The sequence below is a fragment of the Ziziphus jujuba genome, chromosome 6 (assembly GCF_031755915.1).
Source record: "Ziziphus jujuba cultivar Dongzao chromosome 6, ASM3175591v1".
In the NCBI taxonomy this organism is placed as follows: domain Eukaryota; kingdom Viridiplantae; phylum Streptophyta; class Magnoliopsida; order Rosales; family Rhamnaceae; genus Ziziphus; species Ziziphus jujuba.
In genome coordinates this window covers 8,404,147-8,427,078 of record NC_083384.1, presented here as the reverse complement: position 1 = coordinate 8,427,078, position 22,932 = coordinate 8,404,147, and the positions used below count along the sequence as shown (strand labels likewise).

The 22,932-nt window shown below is 29.4% G+C and overlaps 1 pseudogene; it reads right to left on the bottom strand.

Moving 5' to 3' along the window:
• Window positions 1-378: 378 nt before the first annotated feature.
• LOC125418896 (alcohol acyl transferase 1 allele RGb-like) lies at window positions 379-22,024 on the bottom strand (annotated as a pseudogene).
• Window positions 22,025-22,932: the final 908 nt, after the last annotated feature.

The following is a 22,932-nucleotide window of genomic DNA, read 5'->3' as shown; positions in this document are numbered from 1 at the left end:
CCTGACCCAAAAAAAAAAAAAAATAAATAAGAGGAAAAAGAAAAAGAGGCTTTAGATAAATACCACATAAACTGAAAGGTCCAGAGAAAAATTATCAAATTTTCCAATTAAACAATCATATATGTATATAACATATATTTTCTTATTGAAAAGCGCAGGTTTTATTAACTCTTTAATTTTTCATCAACGTAGCCAAATTCAACCAAGGACAATATCCACTAGCTATCTAGAGATAGCAAACATTTTCACACACACACACACACACACACGCACGCACTCACACATGCACCTTGATCACCACAACATAAACTGGTCCACAAGCAAATTCAATTAGGAGCTCTTAGAACTGTATATCTTCAATCAAGAAGCTTTTCTCTCTTAAAGTGTGGATGATATCTTTATGAAAGTTTTATCTTCATCAGTCAATTTCACCACCTCTTCTTGAAACCTCTTCATAGCCAAGAGTGGCAATGACATTAAAACCAAAATCCCATCCTCCCCATTTTTCTTGTACTTCACATGAACGCTGACTCCATTGAAGGTTGCAGCAACTCCACCATATAATGGCAAACCCCACCCAATGTTCACATTTTCTAGCCGAGAATTTTTGTTATCAGAAGCAACCAAGTCCCATTGTCCTGCATTATAAGGAGGCCTTCCTAGGATTTCCATAAAATCTGCAACTGATCTTATATACTCCTCATTCATCCCCTCTCTCGCTTTCTTCACCAACTCCACCGCATATCCCAATGGATTTTCGCATAAAACCCCGGCCCTCGAAATGGCAGCCGGGAATGCAAACACATTGCCATAGTATCCTTGAGGGATAAGCAATCCTCCATGGTGCTTGCCTCGAGCATTGCCAATAATTAAAGCTCGAACAACAGCTTCAGGGTCGAGTTTGAGTGCAAGTGTTTGACATCTCCACGAAAAAGCCGCTAGCAACTCGTATCGAGAGCAAGAGGCAATTAGGTGTGGAGGCAGATGTTTTTGAATAGCCCTTATCTGGTTCGGACCAAAGAAGAAGGAGTGTTGGACCAATTTGGTCATTTTGTCCGAGTTTGGGTGACCAATTGATAAAGGTGGTTGTTGTTGGTACTCATAGTGTGTGCAAGTTATTCTTGGTGGGTTTCTAGCAAATAAGAGCTCTCTTCCCCACACAGGAGGGATAGAGGGTTGCTCTGCTCCTTTTGCCACCTCTGCTAATGTGTTCATGAATTGGAAGATCCCAAATGCATCGCATATTGTGTGATTGAAACGTAATGCCAAAATGAAACCTCCACACACCAGACGAGTCACCTAGCATTAATTAATTAATTAATATGTTGTTTTAAATCTTTTTTTTTTTTTTTTTTTTGGTTTTCAATCAATGAAGATTAGAATAATGAGTTTCAGTTTTTATTTATTTTAGTTTTTGTCTTTCTCAGTCAGAAATATAAATGAAGAGAATGCAGCAAGGCATAACAAAAACAGAGCTAAAATAATAATGATAATAGTACTAAAGAAAAATAAATTAATTAATTCGTTTATAAAATTATAAAATTTTATCATTCTTACCGTTATTTTTATCTATTTTGATTCAACCCCAGGAGTGTATTAGGTCCAAATAAATAATCTCACACCATGAAACTCATAAATAAAAAAGGAAAATTATAAATACCCTCTCTGTTTTGTAAAATTTTATAAAAATACCTTTGCATTTTAGACAATTCCAGAAATACCCATTCATATTTTATTTTTGTTCGAATTAGTCCAGCGAGTATGTTTTCATTAAAGTAACATATAACTAGGGACTTAGCTTACTAGGACAAGGATCCTGTTTTCTTCTATATTTGTCTATATTGGCTTTCAAATTTTAACCATTCATTTCTTAACTTATTTAATCCAATGAACAATATTTATTCCATGTCATTTAATGTCATATAACTTTCACATTATCATTATTAATACTTTAATCCTAACCATTCACTCCTAACTTATTTAATCTAAAAGTCACAAATACCAAAACCATGTATTTCCATTGAAGATTTTTTTTTTTATTTTAAAAAGATAGCTATTTTTACTTTAAAAAAAATGCACGTATAAAAATAAATATAATTTTCTCTTGGTTGACATAATTAAACAAAAAAATTAATAATTTTATGATTTTAAAGCCAAGAACTAATTATTTTATTTAATTATCCATATTGAGAAATAAGTATTCATACTTATAGATCCTTCCTACTTACAAAATAATTATGATTATTAAAAACAGAATCCAAAAATTTAATAGATCATAAAACAAATTCCATTTTATTTTATCAAGCTTTTTATCCAACTTTTTTTTTCTGTTATATTATTGTATGAAATTTTGAGAGTTTGTCATGAAATAAAATTTAAGTGAAAAGGCTAGAAGTAATTTTTTTAAAAGGAAAAATATTTGTTTGCAGTTATGTTTAAATAATATGTCTTCTTGTAAGATGACAAACCTTTTTAAGAACCTTTTTAATATTTGTTTTATATATGATTATTCATTAAAATAAATAATAATAATAATAATAATGGATTTTAGTGATCATGTGACATTGATTGATATGTTATTAATAATAGTCATGTACAAGTTATGTGAAATCAAGTGATGTGGCATTAGTATTAGTCATTTGATTAAATGAGTTGGCTAAGATTCAAAGACAAGTATATACAAGCATAAAAACAAACAAGTAGAGAATCGGATCCATGTTTGATGTAATTTTTTTTTTTTTCAATCAAAAAGCTTTTGCTTAAGAGCCAAAAGCTCCTTTTGCAAAAAAGTAAAAGTGTATGGCTGTAGTCAATAAATACTTGGCTAATCTAAAAAATTATACTTAATTAATTTTCGTGCATAATTTTCTATTGATTTGATGTGACTGTCTGCTTGTTTTAGTTTCACAAGTTACGTAATACATGCACCACGTTATATATGAGGATCAAGTCTAAATTAATGAGAAAATTCCATTTATTCTCTTTTGATTTATTTATAATTACACTTATGCCTCATGATTTTGGAAGATCTTCGTTATTAATCTCTATTTTGTTATTTTTATAATTATTAAAATAAATTTATCTATCTATTTTTCTTAGTTAATTTTAAATAGTAAAATTTATATTTATATTTTTTTAATATTATTCAATCATAAAATATTAATTTTTAATTTTTATATTTCATCTTTTAATTATCAAAATTAATTATCAAGTGAGGTTTGCTCAATTGATACCCCACACTCATGAGATTATAAGTTTAAAATACCTTATCTTTTTCTTCTTTTTAAATTAGATATTATTATAATTATTAAAAAGATATTGAAATTAATTAATGAAAATTGATAAATTAATCTGTTTTAATAGGTATTAAAAACTAAAAAAATGTTAATGATAATTTTTTAAAAAATATCAATCTAAATGTAATTATCAAATTGTCTGATTGATTATATATATAATAAAAATCAGACAATTTGATAATTACATTATATATATATATATATATCTATATGAAGATTAATCCAGCCCAAGTCTCTCGCTTATGCCAATGGGCTGTCGAACTTGCTTTTCAGTTTGCTTTAGAATATTTGGATTTTCTGCGTATATTTATTTGTTTATTTTTTTTCCTCATAGAACTTTTTTAGACCTGTTCTATATATAATTTGGGAAAGGTTGAGTTATAAACCAAAAGAAAAAAATTTAAAAAAATATTGAATCTTATAATAATTTTTTTCCTCTTATTTTTATATCTGGTTGTTATTTTTATATATGGTAATTAGCATCGTTAATTTTTGAATTATTTTTATATTTGCAGTTAATTATCAAACTTTTTTTTTGGCATTTTGGTTGTTAACTTCCCTTATTAATGTACTTTTGTTCTTAAACTATTTTTTTAGTTTAATTTTAGCACCATTAAGATATACAATACACTTGTTGTAACAAGAAAACAACAAAATTACAAAATCAAATAACCTTACACAATATTTGAATATTGCATCACGAACGTTCTACAATTTAAAATTGATAAAAAAAAAATAGATAAAAAATAATTTTAGAACCAGATTGCATCTAAGGTTTAAGAATAAAAAAAAAAAAAAAAACAAACCAGCAACAGGTTTAGAATCCTCAACAATCTTAAGAGGATAGTTTAGGATGTAGAACTTAAAATCCAATCTTAAAACGATAGCTTAGAATGTAGAAATTAAAATAATTAAGTCCCATCTCATATTTCAAATATAATCAAAAGGTTGTAGATAAATAACCACATGTATATTGAAAGGTCTAGAGAAAAATAATAATGAATGTTTTCCCGAATTAAAAAGAGCTGTAGTTTAATTCACTCTTTAATGTTACAACAAATTATCCAAATCAAACCAAGGACAAATATTTACCAGCCAGCTAGCCAGATATGGTGAACATTTTCACACCCACCTTGATTTCGACAGCATAAACTAATCTTCAAGGAATTTCGATATATTAGGAAGTTTTAGAGCTACAAATTAATCTTCAATTAAAGAAGCTTTTATTTCTTAAATGTGGATAATATTTTAATTACAGGTTTATCATCACCAACCACTTTCACCACCTCTTCTTGAAAGCTCTGCATAGCCAAAAATGACAATGACATTAAAACCAAAATTCCATCCTCCCCATTTTTCTTGTACAATGCTGACTCCTTGGAAGGTCTTAGCAACTCCACCATATAATGGCAAACCCCACCCAACATTCACTTTTACTTTCTTCTTCTTTTTATTTTTATTTTTTAACTAAGCATTTTTTTTATCAGAAATTACTACATTCTCTTTTTCCTTCATTACGAGGAGGCCGTCCTTATTCGCCATAAACTCTGCAAATGATCTTTATATACTCTTCATTCATTTCCTCTTTTCACCTTCTTAACCAACTCCACAGCATATCCCAATGGCTTTTCTCATAGAATCCGGCCTTCGAAAGAGCAGCTGAGAATTAGAACACATTATCTGGTACATTTGATCTTAGTGTTGGTTTTGTCCACGTTTGGGTAGTGACCAGTTGATAAAAGGTTGTTGTTGGTACTCACAATGTGTGCAAGTTATTCTTGGTGGGTTACTAGCAAACAGGAGTTCTCTTTCCCACACTGGAGGAATGGAGGGTTGTTTTGCTCCTTTTGCTCCTTTTGCTATCTCTGCTAATGTGTACCATGAAGTGGACGATCCCAAATGCATCGCACATTGTGTGATTAAAACGTAATGCCAAAATGAAATCTCCACATACCCAGACAAGCTTCACCTACAATATATTGTTTTTCAAATCCTATTTATCAAATCAATGAAGATTAGAGAAATGAGTTTCAGAACATTAACTTGCTTATTTTCCTAAAAAAATTGTGAGTTGATTATGAGTTTTGAATGAGAAAGTCAACAGTCTTCTCAGTGAGAAATGTAAATGAAGGGAGATAATTATGCAGAAAGGTAGCATAAACAGAGCTCAAAAAAAGGGAAAAAAAAAAAAAAAACCTATATATATATATATAAGTGATTAGACAAAATCATTTTCTGATGTATCCTTCAAATTATTTTTTTAATTGGTTAATTAAATAAGCTATTTCAGAGCAACGTGGAGTATATAAATAAGCCCACACCATATGGAACTATATAATAATACTAAAAAGATTTACCTAACATATATAAATATATAAAATAAAAAGAAAGAGTAAAATTATAAAACAGCCTCTCTGCTTTGCAACATATACCTTTGTATTTTAAAACATTGCAAAAATGCCCTTTGTCTTTTATATACAGAATTATATTGCATGTACGGATTAAACATATAATTATAATTTTTCATTTTTATATTTTGTTTGCTTTTCATTAGGTATCTTAATGGAAATTGATGCAAATTTCAATATTATGCAGCATATTGCAGATTTTTTTTTTTTCCTTATAATACGTTGCACAAATATTAAAATCCACATCAAATTTCATTGTTTAATAAAAAAATGAATATATAAATATTTACAGTTTTATAGTACTATAAAATGTAGACATTTTGATATTGAGAATGTGCCCAATCAATTACATATAACTTATAAGCAATACAGTGGATTACATGATTCAATCCACATTTCAAAATAATAACAATAATAATTAATAAATAAATAGATAACAAAACCCCTTTGCCATTGCAATCCAAAATAAGCTTCCTGTTATAACCTTATATAAGTCTACCTGGCAATGGGTAGTAAAACACCAGTGCCAAGTGCTTCTCTAATGACCTTCACAGCGTCTTTTACGTTCCATTGAAGGGCTAGGGGTATTTATGTTATACCATTAGAGGGGGACTTGGATTCACAAGAAGTCCCGGTCATTGAACAAATTTCTAGTACCGCTGGTTATATATGTCCTAGAGGTAATTTTAGTTCATTGGGCATTGGGCTTGAGGGTACAACTACCTCTGGTTGGCAACATTTCACATGAAATTCTAAGCATTTTGTGGCCATTTTGAAGGTATAAGGAACTAGGAAATTTGGTTATGGACATGAGTTTTGGAGTAGCTAATAGTGGTGGTTTTTGTTATTTATATAGCTCAAGAATATACTATTTTCTCAATTCCACTCAATTAAAAAATTTGTGCTAACTTTTTTTTTTTTTTTTATATGTGAAGATTGAGTCTAAATAATTGAATACATAAATAAAATGAAATGACACGAGTACAATGGAATATTTTGTTTTTTTAATATATTCATTATATTTACTATCGTTAAATGTGTTGCAAACTATTTTAATTTAACCGTCTATATCACAAATTAAATTAGGGAGACATTAACAGTATGGAATTTGTCTTTCCATTTTATGTTTATTAATTTAATTTGCGGTTCGCGTGAGATTTTCAAATTAGTTCTAGAACATGTGTTACGTTTATTACTTGGTCATATTTCCTGTTAATTATCTGGTCCTATCCATGAGGCTTCAATGATGACATTTTTAACTTTTCAAATTAAGAATTGAAAAGTTCAATTATTTAGAGCCTTTATATTTATTAAATGCTAATATATCACATTAAATTCAAGATTTTTAAGATCAAATTTTATCAAAAACTGAAGTTTAACAGTCGAAGTATCTTAAAAAAAAAAAAGTGTAAAACTAAAATGCAAATATGATTATGGCTTAAAGACTAACTGCGCCAATTTCCCTTTTTATATATTTCAATTTTTTTTTTTTTGGACAAACACTGTCGTGAAATATGTGCCCTTGTGTTTCATTTAATTATTAATTATTAAAATAGAATAATAAAGAGACAAATAGAAACTTGAGGACTCTGTTTGTACTCTGTTTCTTTCTGTATCTGTTTACCTATTTTTTTGAACTTTTAAGGTTCACGCACAAGTGATTAACATATATATATATATATATATAGATATATGTATGATCATTAAGTGATTGCTGTTAAGTGATTAATTAAAATAATCAGTACATATTTAATGGTTAATAAAGTTTATTAATATTGATATCAGTCGGGTCCCTGTATAATATCCATGTTGATAAAGTGGAGTTAAACCTATCTCCTTAGCCCCAAAAAAAAAAAAAAAAAAAAGAAAGAAAGCAGGTTTAGAATATTCATCAATCTTCGAAGGGATAATTTAAAATTTAAAATTTAAAATAAATGCAAACAGAACCAAAAGGTTGTAAATAAAGAACCACGTATATTGAAAGGTTAAGAGAAAAATAATAATATGAACAGAGCTATGGTTTAATTGACTCTTTAATCTTACAACAACATTTCCAAATTAAACCAAGGAAAAAATTTACTAGCTAGCTAGCTAGCTAGAGATAGTAAATATTTCTCTACTTTATCTTGTTTAAATATTTTCACTGGTTAGTTGATGGTGAAAGAAAATCAAATTAAGTTAAAAAAAAAAAAAGACAAAAAAAATTATATTTGATTATAGGCGACACATAAAAGTGATTACGCGTCACCTATTACATATAATTAAAAAAAAAATCCAAGTTTATCTTATTTAAATATTTTCACTGGTTATTTGATGCTGAAAGAAAATCAAATTGATTAAATAGAGAGATCACCCACAAAAAAATAATAATAATAACAATTCTTGAAAACAAGCGATGCATAAATTCTCTTATGCGTCGCCTCTTACCATGAATTTAAAATAAAAATTTTGTTAATTTAATAATTTGTTTCAATATTTTCACAGGATATTTGATGTTATAAAGAAAATCAAATTGAGTTAAGAAAAAGAGACAAAAAAAATATTTTTATTTGATTATAGGCGACGCATAAGAGTGATAGGCGACGCATAAGAGTGATTACGCGTCGCCTATTACTTATAATTTTTTTTAAAAAAAAATCCTAGTTTATCTTGTTTAAATATTTTCATTGGTTATTTAATGCTGAAAGAAAATCAAATTGATTAAACAGAAAGATCACCCAAAAAAAAAATAATATCATGAATTTAAAAAAAAACAATTCTTAACTTAATAATTTGCTTCAATATTTTCACAGGATATTTGATGTTGTAAAGAAAATTAAATTAAGTTAAAAAAAGAGACAAAAAAAAAATTATATTTGATTATAGGAGATGCATAAGAGTGATTCAGCGTCGCCTATTACTTATAATTTAAAAAAAAAAAAACCACACTTTATCTTATTTAAATATTTTTACTGGTTATTTGATGCTGAAAGAAAATCAAATTGAGTTAAAAAAAAGAGACAAAAAAAAATTATATTTGATTATAGGCGACACACAAGAGTAATTCCGCATCACCTATTACATATAATTAAAAAACAAAATCCCACTTTATCTTATTTAAATATTTTCACAGGATATTTGATGTTGTAAAAAAAATCACATGAGTTAAAAAAAAGAGACAAAAAAATATATATATATTTGATTATAGGCGACGCATAAGAATGATTACGCATCGCCTATTACTTATATTTTTTTTTTTAAAAAAAAAACCCTACTTTATCTTGTTTAAATATTTTCACTGGTTATTGGATGCTGAAAGAAAATCAAATTGATTAAATAGAAAGATCACAAAAAAAAAAATTTATTATTTTCTAACAAGCGACGCATAAATACTTTTATACATCACCTGTTACCATGAAGTTAAAAAAAAAAATTGTTAACTTAATAATTTACTTCAATATTTTCACAGGATATTTAATGTTGTAAAGAAAATCAAATTGAGTTAAAAAAAAGAGACAAAAAGAAAAAATTATATTTGATTATAGGCGACGCATAATAGTGATTACGCATCGCCTATTACTTATAATTTTTTTTTAAAAAAAAAACCCTACTTTATCTTGTTTAAATATTTTCACTGATTATTTGATGTTAAAAGAAAATCAAATTGAGTTAAAAAAAAGGGACCAAAAAAAATTATATTTGATTATAGGCGACACACAAGAGTGATTCCGTGTCACCTATTACATATAATTAAAAAAAAAAAACCCTACTTTATCTTATTTAAATATTTTCACAGGATATTTGATATTGTAAAAAAAATCAAATTGAGTTAAAAAAAGGAGACAAAAAAAATTATATTTGATTATAGGCGACGCAGAAGAGTGATTATGCGTCGTCTATTACTTATAATTTAAAAAAAAAAAAACCTACTTTATCTTATTTAAATATTTTCACTAGTTATTTGATGCTGAAAAAAAATCAAATTGATTAAATAGAAAGATCATAAAAAAAATTATTATTTTCTAACAAGCGAAGCATAAATACTTTTATGAGTCGCTTGTTACCGTGAAGTTAAAAAAAAAAAATTGTTAACTTAATAATTTGCTTCAATATTTTCATAGGATATTTGATGTTATAAAAAAAATCAAATTGAGTTAAAAAAAGAGACAAAAAGAAAAAATTATATTTGATTATAGACGATGCATAAGAGTGATTACACGTCACCTATTACTTATAATTTATAAAAAAAAAACCTACTTTATCTTGTTTAAATATTTTCATTGGTTATTTAATGCTGAAAGAAAATCAAATTGATTAAATAGAAAGATCACAAAAAAAAAATTATTGTTTTCTAACAGGTGACACATAAATACTTTTATGCGTCGCCTGTTACCATGAATTTAAAAAAAAAAAAATTGTTAATTTAATAATTTGCTTCAATATTTTCACAAGATATTTGATGTTGTAAAGAAAATCAAGTTGAGTTAAAAAAAAAAAAAAAAAGAGACAAAAAAAAATTATATTTGATTATAGGAGATGCATAAGAGTGATTCAGCATCGCCTATTACTTATAATTTAAAAAAAAAAAAAAACCATACTTTATCTTATTTAAATATTTTCACTGGTTATTTGATGCTGAAAGAAAATCAAATTGAGTTAAAAAAAGGAGACAAAAAAAAATTATATTTGATTATAGGCGACACACAAGAGTAATTCCGCATCACCTATTACATATAATTAAAAAAAAAAATCCCACTTTATCTTATTTAAATATTTTCACAGGATATTTGATGTTGTAAAAAAAATCACATGAGTTAAAAAAAAGAGACAAAAAAATATATATATATTTGATTATAGGCGACGCATAAGAATGATTACGCATCGCCTATTACTTATATTTTTTTTTTAAAAAAAAAAAACCTACTTTATCTTGTTTAAATATTTTCACTGGTTATTGGATGCTGAAAGAAAATCAAATTGATTAAATAGAAAGATCACAAAAAAAAAAATTATTATTTTCTAACAAGCGACGCATAAATACTTTTATACATCACCTGTTACCATGAAGTTAAAAAAAAAAATTGTTAACTTAATAATTTGCTTCAATATTTTCACAGGATATTTAATGTTGTAAAGAAAATCAAATTGAGTTAAAAAAAAGAGACAAAAAGAAAAAATTATATTTGATTATAGGCGACGCATAATAGTGATTACGCATCGCCTATTACTTATAATTTTTTTTTAAAAAAAAAACCCTACTTTATCTTGTTTAAATATTTTCACTGATTATTTGATGTTAAAAGAAAATCAAATTGAGTTAAAAAAAAGGGACCAAAAAAAAATTATATTTGATTATAGGCGACACACAAGAGTGATTCCGTGTCACCTATTACATATAATTAAAAAAAAAAACCCTACTTTATCTTATTTAAATATTTTCACAGGATATTTGATATTGTAAAAAAAATCAAATTGAGTTAAGAAAAGGAGACAAAAAAAATTATATTTGATTATAGGCGACGCAGAAGAGTGATTACGCGTCGTCTATTACTTATAATTTTTTTAAAAAAAAACCTACTTTATCTTATTTAAATATTTTCACTAGTTATTTGATGCTGAAAAAAAATCAAATTGATTAAATAGAAAGATCACAAAAAAAATTATTATTTTCTAACAAGCGAAGCATAAATACTTTTATGAGTCGCTTGTTACCGTGAAGTTAAAAAAAAAAAATTTGTTAACTTAATAATTTGCTTCAATATTTTCACAGGATATTTGATGTTATAAAAAAAATCAAATTGAGTTAAAAAAAGAGACAAAAAGAAAAAATTATATTTGATTATAGACGATGCATAAGAGTGATTACACGTCACCTATTACTTATAATTTTAAAAAAAAAAACCTACTTTATCTTATTTAAATATTTTCACTAGTTATTTGATGCTGAAAAAAAATCAAATTGATTAAATAGAAAGATCACAAAAAAAATTATTATTTTCTAACAAGCGAAGCATAAATACTTTTATGAGTCACTTGTTACCGTGAAGTTAAAAAAAAAAAATTGTTAACTTAATAATTTGCTTCAATATTTTCACAGGATATTTGATGTTATAAAAAAAATCAAATTGAGTTAAAAAAAGAGACAAAAAGAAAAAATTATATTTGATTATAGACGATGCATAAGAGTGATTACACGTCACCTATTACTTATAATTTAAAAAAAAAAAAACCTACTTTATCTTGTTTAAATATTTTCATTGGTTATTTAATGCTGAAAGAAAATCAAATTGATTAAATAGAAAGATCACAAAAAAAAAATTATTGTTTTCTAACAGGTGACACATAAATACTTTTATGCGTCGCCTGTTACCATGAATTTTAAAAAAAAAAATTTGTTAATTTAATAATTTGCTTCAATATTTTCACAAGATATTTGATGTTGTAAAGAAAATCAAGTTGAGTTAAAAAAAAAAAAGAGACAAAAAAAAATTATATTTGATTATAGGAGATGCATAAGAGTGATTCAGCGTCACCTATTACTTATAATTTAAAAAAAAAAAAAACCCTACTTTATCTTGTTTAAATATTTTTACTGGTTATTTAATGCTGAAAAAATATCAGATTGATTAAACAGAAAGATCACAAACCCAAAAAAATAAATTTTTTGCTCATGAGCGACTCATAAATATTTTAATGTGTCGCTTGTTATTTGAAATGAAGATGCAAATGTAATATATTATTTTATTTGAGTTCAAATAAACTATCACTGATAGCCAAAAACATGAAAGTGCAAGTCGTTGAACATACTTACTTTGAGCAATTGGACTTTGGGTCCTTGCTTTAGATCAATTTACAATTGTTATATCCTATCTCAAATTATGTCGTGAGATGTGTTTTTGTGTTTGTGTATACTCATACATGTATAAAACTGAAAAGAGCATTGATAGGACTGTTTTATATTTTTAGATTAATTGACTTGGTGTTCATTGGAATGCTATGTGGAAATATTTTAAGATGTAATTTTAAAAAAAGTAACTAAAACTAAAATATAAATTTTAATTACTATTGGATAAGGCGACCCTTTTATATGTAAATGCGTCGCCTGTTTATCTCAATGAGTCGCTAGATCATCTAGTTTTTTAAACGAAAAATTACAATTTTAGAGTTATTGCCAAAAGTTTAAGAAGGAAATAAACAGTACTTGGAGAAACTTTTTTGTTTTAAAAGAATTAAAAAAAGAGCGTCTATGAAACTGTTTATCCTTTAGCGACACAGTTTATCTGAATATGTCCTCTGTTTATCAATTTTCTTAAAATTTTTGGTGCTTTTTCAAAATTTACGCGGGATTTTGAATACCATTTCTTTTCACAAAATATGTGTTAGTACACTTCATAATAGGTGTTAGAATTGGAAGCAATCTAAAAGAGACTTGAAGAGTAGAATATTTCGTGTTTAATTTTCCATTTGCTTGCATTGCTATCTGGAAGTTGGATTTCTCTGTGTCGCCTTCGTGGTTAGCTTGGCTTCTTCTTTCTTCGTCTCCATAGTTTCGGTGAGTTTCTTTTCGCTTTATGATTGGCGGTGACATGTGGTGGATTGGGTTATTTTTTATTTATTTATTTATTTATTCATTATAACCAAAGGTTAGGTTCGCTGGGTTTTCTTAATCACGTTTTTGTGGATAATTTGTTTGCGATGGGTTTTCTTAATCTTGCTTTTGTCGATAATTTGTTTGCGATGGGTTTTCTTAATCTTGCTTTTGTCGATGATTTGTTTGAGATGGGTTTTCTTAATCTTGCTTTTGTCAATGATTTGTTTGCGATGGGTTTTCTTAATCTTGCTTTTGTCGATAATTTGTTTGGGATGGGTTTTTTTAATCTTGCTTTTGTTGATAATTTTTTTTGTGATATTGTTTGATATTGTTCTGCTTAGATTGGTAGGGAAATGGATAAATCATGGATAGCGAAGGATAGAACCTCAAGCGATTTTGCTAAGGGGGTGAGTGAATTTTTGAAATTTAGCATGGAGAATGCCAATGATTGTAATGCCATACGGTGTCCTTGCATGCAATGTGGGAATATGAAAATCCATAATATTAGGGATATTAAAGGCCATATATATTGGAATGGGTTTGATGTCAACTATCGGCGATGGATTTGGCATGGTGAGTCATGTGCTGATGGTATTAGACCATCTTCTCATTTTGGGAATATTAATGTAGAATGTAATGAAAATGATAGTAGTAGTAAGGAAGACGTGGCTTTCAATAGTTTAGACATGACCCGTGCTGCATTAGAAACTTTTGATAATGATCCTAATGAATTTGCTATCTTATTGGAGGATGCTGAGAAACCTTTGTACCTAGATTGTACCAAATTTACCAAGTTGTCGGTCTTGGTTAAATTGTACAACTAAAAGGTAAGATATGGATATTCTGATAAGAGCTTTGATGTATTGTTGCAATTGTTATCCGAGATATTGCCAAATGACAATGTGTTGCCAACCTCCATGTAGAATGTTAAGAAGACTTTGAGTGCTTTGGGAATGAAGTACATCAAGATTCATGCATGTCCTAAAAGTTGTATTCTGTTTAGGAAGGAATATGTGGACCTTAATGAATGTCCTAAATATGGATCTGCTAGATGGAAAATTGATAAGAATGGAGTTGCTAGCAATATTTCAAATAAAGTTTTATGGTACTTTCCTATTATTCCGTGTTTTAAACGAATGTTTCGTAGTGTTGAAACGGCTAAGAATTTGACATGGCATGCCAATGGGAGAAAGGTTAAGACAAGAGAAATGCAACACCTTGCGGATTCTCTATCTTGGAAGTTGGTTGATCGTTTATGGCCAAACTTTGCATCCGAAGATAGGAATTTGAGACTTGGGATTGCGTCCGATGGAGTTAATCCACATAATATGTTGAGTAGTAGGTATAATTGTTGGCCTATGATGACAGTTGTGTATAATCTTCCTCCTTGGTTGTGTGTGAAGTGGAAATTTATGATGTTAAGTCTTCTAATTTCTAGACCGAAGCAACCCGAAAATCAAATTGATGTATACATGGAGCCGTTAGTTGAAGACCTGCAGCGGTTGTGGAATGAGGGTGTTACGGTCTTCGATGCTTACCGTCAAGAGAAATTCACTTTGAAGGCAGTGTTGCTATGGACAATAAATGATTTCCCAGCTTATGGTAACTTGTCCGGTCATGCGGTGAAGGTATATTATGCTTGTCCAATTTGCAGTGAAAATACTTTTGCTACAAGGCTAAAGCATGGAAAAAAAATGAGTTTTACCAGGCATAGAAGATTTCTTCCTCCAAATCATCACTATAGAAGGCAAAAGAAGGCTTTCAATGGATTTCATGAATTTGGAGTGCCTCCAAAACCGTTGACTGGAGAAGAAATCTTAGATAAGCTTAACGCAATGAGATTTGATAACTCAAACAAGAGGAAAAGGACTGTTGATTCTGAAGAATGTTGGAAGAGGAAGTCCATTTCTTTTTAATTGGAATATTGGAAATTTCTCCATGTGCGACATAATTTAGATGTCATGCATATTGAGAAAATTGTTTGTGAGAGCATATATGGTACATTGCTCAACATTCCTGGTAAGATGAAGGACGGAGTTAATGCTCGCTTAGATTTACAAGAAATGGGTTTGCGAAAAGACTTGGCCCCTAAGCCTCAAGGAAATCAAACTTTTCTACCACCAGCCTGCTATACATTATCAAAGCATGAGAAGAAATTGTTTTATAAGTGTTTAGCACACTTAAAGGTTCCAGATGGTTATTCTTCAAACTTTAGGAATCTTATTTCAATGAAGGACTTAAAGATGGTAGGATTGAAATCTCATGATTGTCATACATTGATGCAACAACTCTTGCCTCTTGCGATTCGTGCAATCCTTCCTAAACATGTAAGACATGCAATTGTAAGACTTTGTTTTTTCTTCAATGCAATTTGCAAGAAGTCTATCATTGTTGCTGAATTGGAAAATATTCAAAATGATCTTGTTACAACTTTGTGCCTTTTAGAGAAATTTTTTCCACCATCGTTTTTTGATGTAATGGTTCATGTAACTGTACATTTGGTTCGAAAGGTAAGATTGTGTGGACCAATATATTTCAGGTGGATATACCCATTTGAGAGGTACATGAAAGTATTGAAAAGTTATGTTCGAAACAAAAATTGGCCAGAAGGTTGTATTGCCGAGGATTACATATGTGAAGAAGTGATTAAGTTTTGTAGTGAATTTCAGAGAGGATTAGATGCAGTTGGAAACCCAATTGGTAGATATCAAAAGTTAAATGATAAGGATGATGTTGGTGTCCCCATTAAAGGTGGAAAAAATCAATCAATTGATCAACAACTTTGGGAGCAAGTCCATAGATGTGTACTTTCGAATACACCAGAAGTAGAACCATATGTCAGGTGCGTATATACATGTTAATGTATAAATTAGTTGATATTTTTAATATATATATATATATATATCAACATGTATAATTTAGTTGATATTTTGAATATATTAATATGCATCAATAAGTTGATATGTTGGATATTTTTATTAATTACAACAACTTTTATTTGTTTTAGTATTCATTTTGAAGTCTTGAAGTCAAGCAAAAAAAATCGAGGAAAAAAAGCAAAATGGTTTCAAGACGAACACAAACGTACATTTATGTACTGGTTACGTGATAAGGTATGGGAAAGTTAAATATTCAATATATAATATCATTCTTTTAGCTTTAATTTTTCATATTTTTTTCAATTGACTAGATAGCACAAGAGCGAAGTCAACCTAATCACACAGTTTCTGAAACATTAAGATGGTTAGCCCATGGTTTGTAATGGGTGGCAAACATGAAGGATATGTCATTAGAGGGGTTAGATTCAACACTATAAATATGGATAATAAGAGGGTCACCCAGAATAGTGGTGTCAAAGTTATTGCCAAAAGTGAGCATTTTGCTAGTGCTAAGGATAATAACCCAATTTTAGCTGAGATGGCATACTATAGGATCATAAGAGAGATTTGGGATGTCGATTACACTATGTTTCGAATTTCAGTGTTCAATTGTGATTGGGTTGACAGTAGTGGTGTAAAAGTTGATGAGATGGGGTTTACATGTGTTAACTTTAGTAAAATTGGATATAAATCTGACCCATTCATCATGGCTTCACAAGTTCAACAAATATTTTATGTTGAAGATCAACTTGATTTGAGATGGTCTGTTATTTTAACTCCACCACAACATTGTACTTTTGTTGAAGAAGAATTGGTTGAAGAAGATGTTCTTGGCGATACTACAATGGCTCACAATCTATTTGCTATACAATTGCCAAGTGTTGATGAAAATGATCATAAGGATGAATGTGAGAATGACTATGAGGGGATATGGATAAACAATATCTTCTAAATAAATTGGCATGTATATTTATTAACTTATGTTTTAAGTAATATTTATTTATTCATTATGTGTTTTTTTCTTATGTGTTTTCCACTTTGATTAGGAGAAATGTGCCACGCCAAACCTTAAGAAGGTAAATATTCTTAAATTTTCATTTACCAAATTACAAATTAATTTATTAATGATTAAGTTTTTATTAATTTATTTTGCGTCAGTGTTAATAAATTTTTTTATTTTTCCATATGCAGTATGAGGGTGTAATATCGTCAACACAAGAACATCAACTTCCATCTCCATGAGTATGCATATGTAAAAATATGTCAATGAGATGATATTTAATTATATTGATAATTGTTTTGTTATGAACAAGTATTTATTTTAAATTTTTATATTCTAATTATTTTGGACGAAGCTAGTTTGGGTTTTTTGGTATTATAATTGCTTTTATATTTTAATAAATTTTTAAAAATTAAAATATAAAAATCTAAAAAAATATAAAAGAAATGACGACTCATTAAGATAACTAAAAGTCGCCTACAATATATAACGACATATAATAAGATCAATTTAGCGACTCATAAATTTCGCGACTCTACACTAAATGTCGCTGAAAGTATTTTTCCAATTTTAGCGACATAAATATATAGCGACCCTAAACGAAAAAGTCGCTAATAAATTTTTAACGACTTTTACGTAAACCGTCGCTAAATAAATGTGTCGCTTTAAGTTAATTGCTACATATGTCGCTAAATGGGTACATGCATCACTAAATATTAATAAATATGCAACTCTTATAATTTGTCGCTAAAATACGAACGAGTCGCTAATTTGGAGACACTAAAAAATAGTCGCTAAAAACACATGGGTTGCTAAAAAAGAGACTCATACAATACGTCGCTAAAACATAATGCGTCGCTAAATAGGCGACAAAAAAATGGGTCGCTAAAAATGCATGAGTCGCTAATTTGGAGACACTAAAAAATAGTCGCTAAAAAAGAGACTCACATAATTCGTCGCTAAAACATAATGCGTCGCTAAATAGGCGACAAAAAAATGAGTCGCTAAAAATGAATGAGTCACTATTCAAAATGAATTTTTAGCGACACAAATATTTCGCGACGGTTTATGGTAATGTCGCTAAAAAGTTTTAGCAACAATATTCTAAAGCGTCACTATTTTATGCATTGCTATAAGGATATTATTGTATGCGTCGCTAAAAATAAAATGTGCGTCTCTAAAAATTGTTAAGAGGCGACTGTTATGATACGTCGCCTGTTATCTTACATATTTCGCGACAGGATATTTGGCGACTCCGTCGAATGCATCGCTGTTTATTTAGTGCGATGCAGTACTTGCGTCGTGTATCAGCTCAATTCTAGTAGTGATGCTGGATTGTTTTATATTATATGCCCAATAAAAATTTAAAATGGCTCAGTCTAATTCTTTCCAACATCTCAAGTGTATATATATATATATATATATAGATCTAGAGCAACATTAATTACCTGAAATAATATCAATGGACAACCAAGAATACCATCAAAGCCTGGAACATTATAGAGAAACTCATTGAGAAACAGAGATGGGGGTTGAATTGTATGGCCAAGTTGATCAAATGTGACATCTGCACTAGCCTTTATGAACAAAACCCCTTGGTCACTGCAATCCACCATTAGTTTCTTGTTATAGTCTTCAATAAGTCGACCAGCAAAAGGGTAGTAATACACAAGTGCTTTACCAAGTGCTTCCCTAATTACCTTGACAGGGTCTTTCTCTTCCATTGAAGGATTATTACTAGAATTGTTCCTATAAAACCATATTGCAGGAATTAGAAATCTCATGCTTTCTTTGTAACACCCCGTCCCAAAGTATGTCAGAATTTTTGTACGTTGACAAAGGTTGACCATTGACCAAGAGGGTCAAAATTTGACTTTTTATTCTGGATGGAATTTTGTGTTGACTGAGGCATCATTTCAAAGTACGTATCGTCCCAAGTTCGTAGACTAGTAGCACGTCAAAATTGAAGCTACCGTTTAAAAGTTATGCGCAAGGCAAGTTGCGGTCCAAGCATCCCAAGTATGCCAAGTTTGACTTTTTATTTATGTAGAATTTCGATTTTACTCTTGTATGGTTGTAAAGTACTCGTCGATACGAGCTTATAGACTAGCGGCACGCCTAATTTGGACACCTGGTTAAAAAGTTATGGACTTACAAAGTTTTTCTGATACAGTATTATTTTATATTATTTTTAATTAAATGGTGTTATTGTGAAAAATGAGCGCCACATGTCAAGCCCTCAGCCTTTCCCATGAGTGCACAGTGGCACCCATGGGATGGCTTCTTATTGGCTCAAACCCGTGTATGAGCCATATGACAGGAGAAAGAGAGAGAGAGGGGGAGGAGAGAGAGAGAGAGGAGAGACCACCACCGGCCATCGTCGATTTGCCATTTTCCGGCCACCCTTTCCGTACACGCACCACCCCACCTTGAAGTCCACTTGAAAACCAGCCGGCCAACCAAATCTGACCAGGGCGGCTCGTCGGGAAATCGACTTTCCCATTAATTCAGACCCCTTGAACCCAAATCCAGTGTCCACTTTCCCCAATTCTTAACAGATTGTGAGAATCGAGGATCTAAAATCTGAGAGCTTTCCGGTGAGATTTCAGCCACCTCGGGTCCGATCTCTGGAAAGTAAGACCAGATTCGTAATCCTCGTTTCACAAGCTTTGATTTTGTATATTACTCGTAAATTTTGGTTGTTGTTTGTGTTCGCTCCCCGGGTACCCATTTAGGAGTTACCCGATTAAAATATTAAAATAATTAGTTTTATGTATTATGGATATTTTAGGTGCACATGTGGGTAGTGGAGTTGATCCTGCAGAGGATCTCGATTGATACACGCACTTGAGGTGAGTGATCCACCTTTAAAACTATTTTGGGATGATTAATTATATTTATTTTGTGTTAAGTTTAATATTTAGAGAATATGCTCATGTGGTGAAATTTATTTTTAACTATGGTAAAATTGTATTTTTGATATATATATATGCCCATTGATGCTAAATGAAAGTTTGGTTTATTAAAAAATTCTTGATTATTATTATTGTGATTTAATTGAATTTATTATGCATGAGCAAAGTGTTTTCATTTAATTAATTGTACTTGGATTTTAATATTATTTTTGGGCATGATTCGATTTTAAATATTTCAAGAAAAATATTGATTTAAGTTGGTGCTTTCAAATTATATAATTATGCCCTTGAAATATTATTTGATTGATTTTATGATTTGGGAAAAATTATTTGTACATTGTTATTGATGGATTTATGTTGGAGATATTAAAGAAAAAATGTGGGATTGTAAATTTGAAAAATGGTATGATTCCCAATGTGAGTTTTGGAAAAATTATTATTATTTGTAAATAATATGGTTATTTGTTTAAAACGTACTCATACAGTACTGGTGTTCTGTACTATACATGTGGATGAGCGCGTAAGTTATAATGTCTCCCGTGAGTTGCCATCCGACCGAGGGCAGGCAAGTTCTATATGGTGCACATAAGCCCTCTCCCTCCATGATGGAGTTGATGGTTTAAGCAGCGGCACTATGGAGACGCCGAAGTGACCGTATGCAAGTTTCTTTTTTTAACCTCCCGTCGGACGGTACTCGGGATGCTGGATATCGTAGGGCATCACTGGTATATAGTGTGGTGTGTCAAGTATTATTTTTCGGATATAAATTTCTAATCCTAAAGTTTTAAAATCGTATTTAAATTAAATATATTTAACTTGTTTTATCACCTATTTCCCATTAGTATTTTCTAAAATGCGTTTATTCATATTTTATGTCACTTATTTTAAATTAATGTTTTTAAAATGCATCTTGCCATATTTTTATTATATAAATTGATTGAATATTTCAAAATGAATTTTATAATATATTTTTACCATTTATTTTACATGATTGTTTGTAATTATTTAAATTATATTTTTGACATTGCTTATTTTAGTTTATTAAATCAAATTTTAAGAATTATATATTGAATTTCACTTTTATATTATATTTCTCTAATGCAAGTATTCTAAATTTATTTTATTATATTTTATTCGTATTTGGATTATTTAATGATTTATTAAATTAATTATTCTTTGATTTTTGGGGCATAAAAGATTGGTGAGGGTTTTGAGAGAAAATATTATTTTCAATTAATTATTATTTATTTATGTATTTATTCTTAATAAATCAAGTGTACTATGATTATCGTTACTATTATAATTGTATATTAGGTAGGGTCACTCACTGAGATGATTAATATCTCGTATTTCTTAAATCCGTTCCTCTAGGTACAAATATTGGTAGACGTTTGTCCGGAGCGAGCTTGATCTTCGTTGCTGTCATATTTCGAGGAGTTCTCTTTCTTTTCATTTATTTCTATTGTAATATTTATTTCCATCATTTGTTGTATAATTTTCATACTTAATTATACTCTGTGATGCTCTATATACTATGCTGGATACATTTTATTAAATACTGCATTAGTTCCCTGTTTAATTTATGGAAGTGCTGATTATTGTGGAATTAAATTGTAGTAAAGTGGAGGAATAAGGCAGTATATATATAGAAGTGTGTTTTCAGTGCAGAGAATTTGTGGTAAGTCCAACTCTTAGAGAAGGTTCTGGCGGATTTTCCATTGGAAGGTTCGATAGGATTTTCTTGTGATCAGGACTTGTCTAGGGTTCCGGTGAGGGATCTTGGACGGGTCCTGACATTCTTGGTCATCAATATCTGAGAGTTTCTTTACTTCATGAGGTGTTGGTTTTGCAGGGACAACTAGTTCGGGAATGCAACGTTTTACTTGAAGGGCTAAGTGGGAGTTGGTGGATGCCATTTTCAAGGTATGTAGATAGAAATTTAAGGAAGAAAAAGCCTCAAAGAGAGGGAGTTTAAAGAAAGGGTTTATTTGTATGGAATGTGTGGAGTCTAAATAATTCATCTAGAGTTGGATACTTATAGGCCAATAGATTAACCCACATAAATATGTTATTGCATTACATATCTACTAGGAAGTAGCCAGGAAAGATGTTTGTTTCTCCTTCAATTGACGTTCGTGTATCACATTGTTGCTCTTCATCTACGTGGAAGTCTATATGATGTGTTTGTATAAATTACAAGATTTGGATGTTAGACGCACAAAAATACCACTGCGTTTTCTTTGCCATGCTTAGTTAATCATGTGGTACTATTGGGTAGTAATTTTTTGTGCGTCACATATGAGCTATGATCCTTTTTTAGTTTTTTTTTTGGGTGGAAATACAAGGTGTGTTCCTTTTCAAATAATCCATGTGATAATAATTATGAAGGTTCTGAATTCGATCAGGCCAAGAGCTTAAAAAAGAAAAAAAAAATAAAAAAAATCTCATCCCCAATTTAACATTTGTTTAAAAAAAAAAAATCACATATTCACATGTTCATATCATCCACATGAATCTTTTTGAGTAATGTAGTGACAGGATCCGTTTTGGGAATTCTTTTAGAATTTCCTAAGTGGTTCTGTCATGTGAAGTTCTATTTGGCAATTCTTAAAGAATATCTAATGAAATCTCATTTAAATTGTGGAGAAACAAATATATGAAATATTAAATAATAACTTAATATATAAAAATTGAGTCACAACATTATGCAAGTCCATAGCTATAGTTAATATCTACAAACCATCATACTACAAGTCATTACTACACATATATAATTGGGTCACTGTCATCTCTATAATTTAGGTCAGAGCATTTTATAAGTACTTGTAAAATTTAAAAATACAACTTATACGAACAAGTCTAGG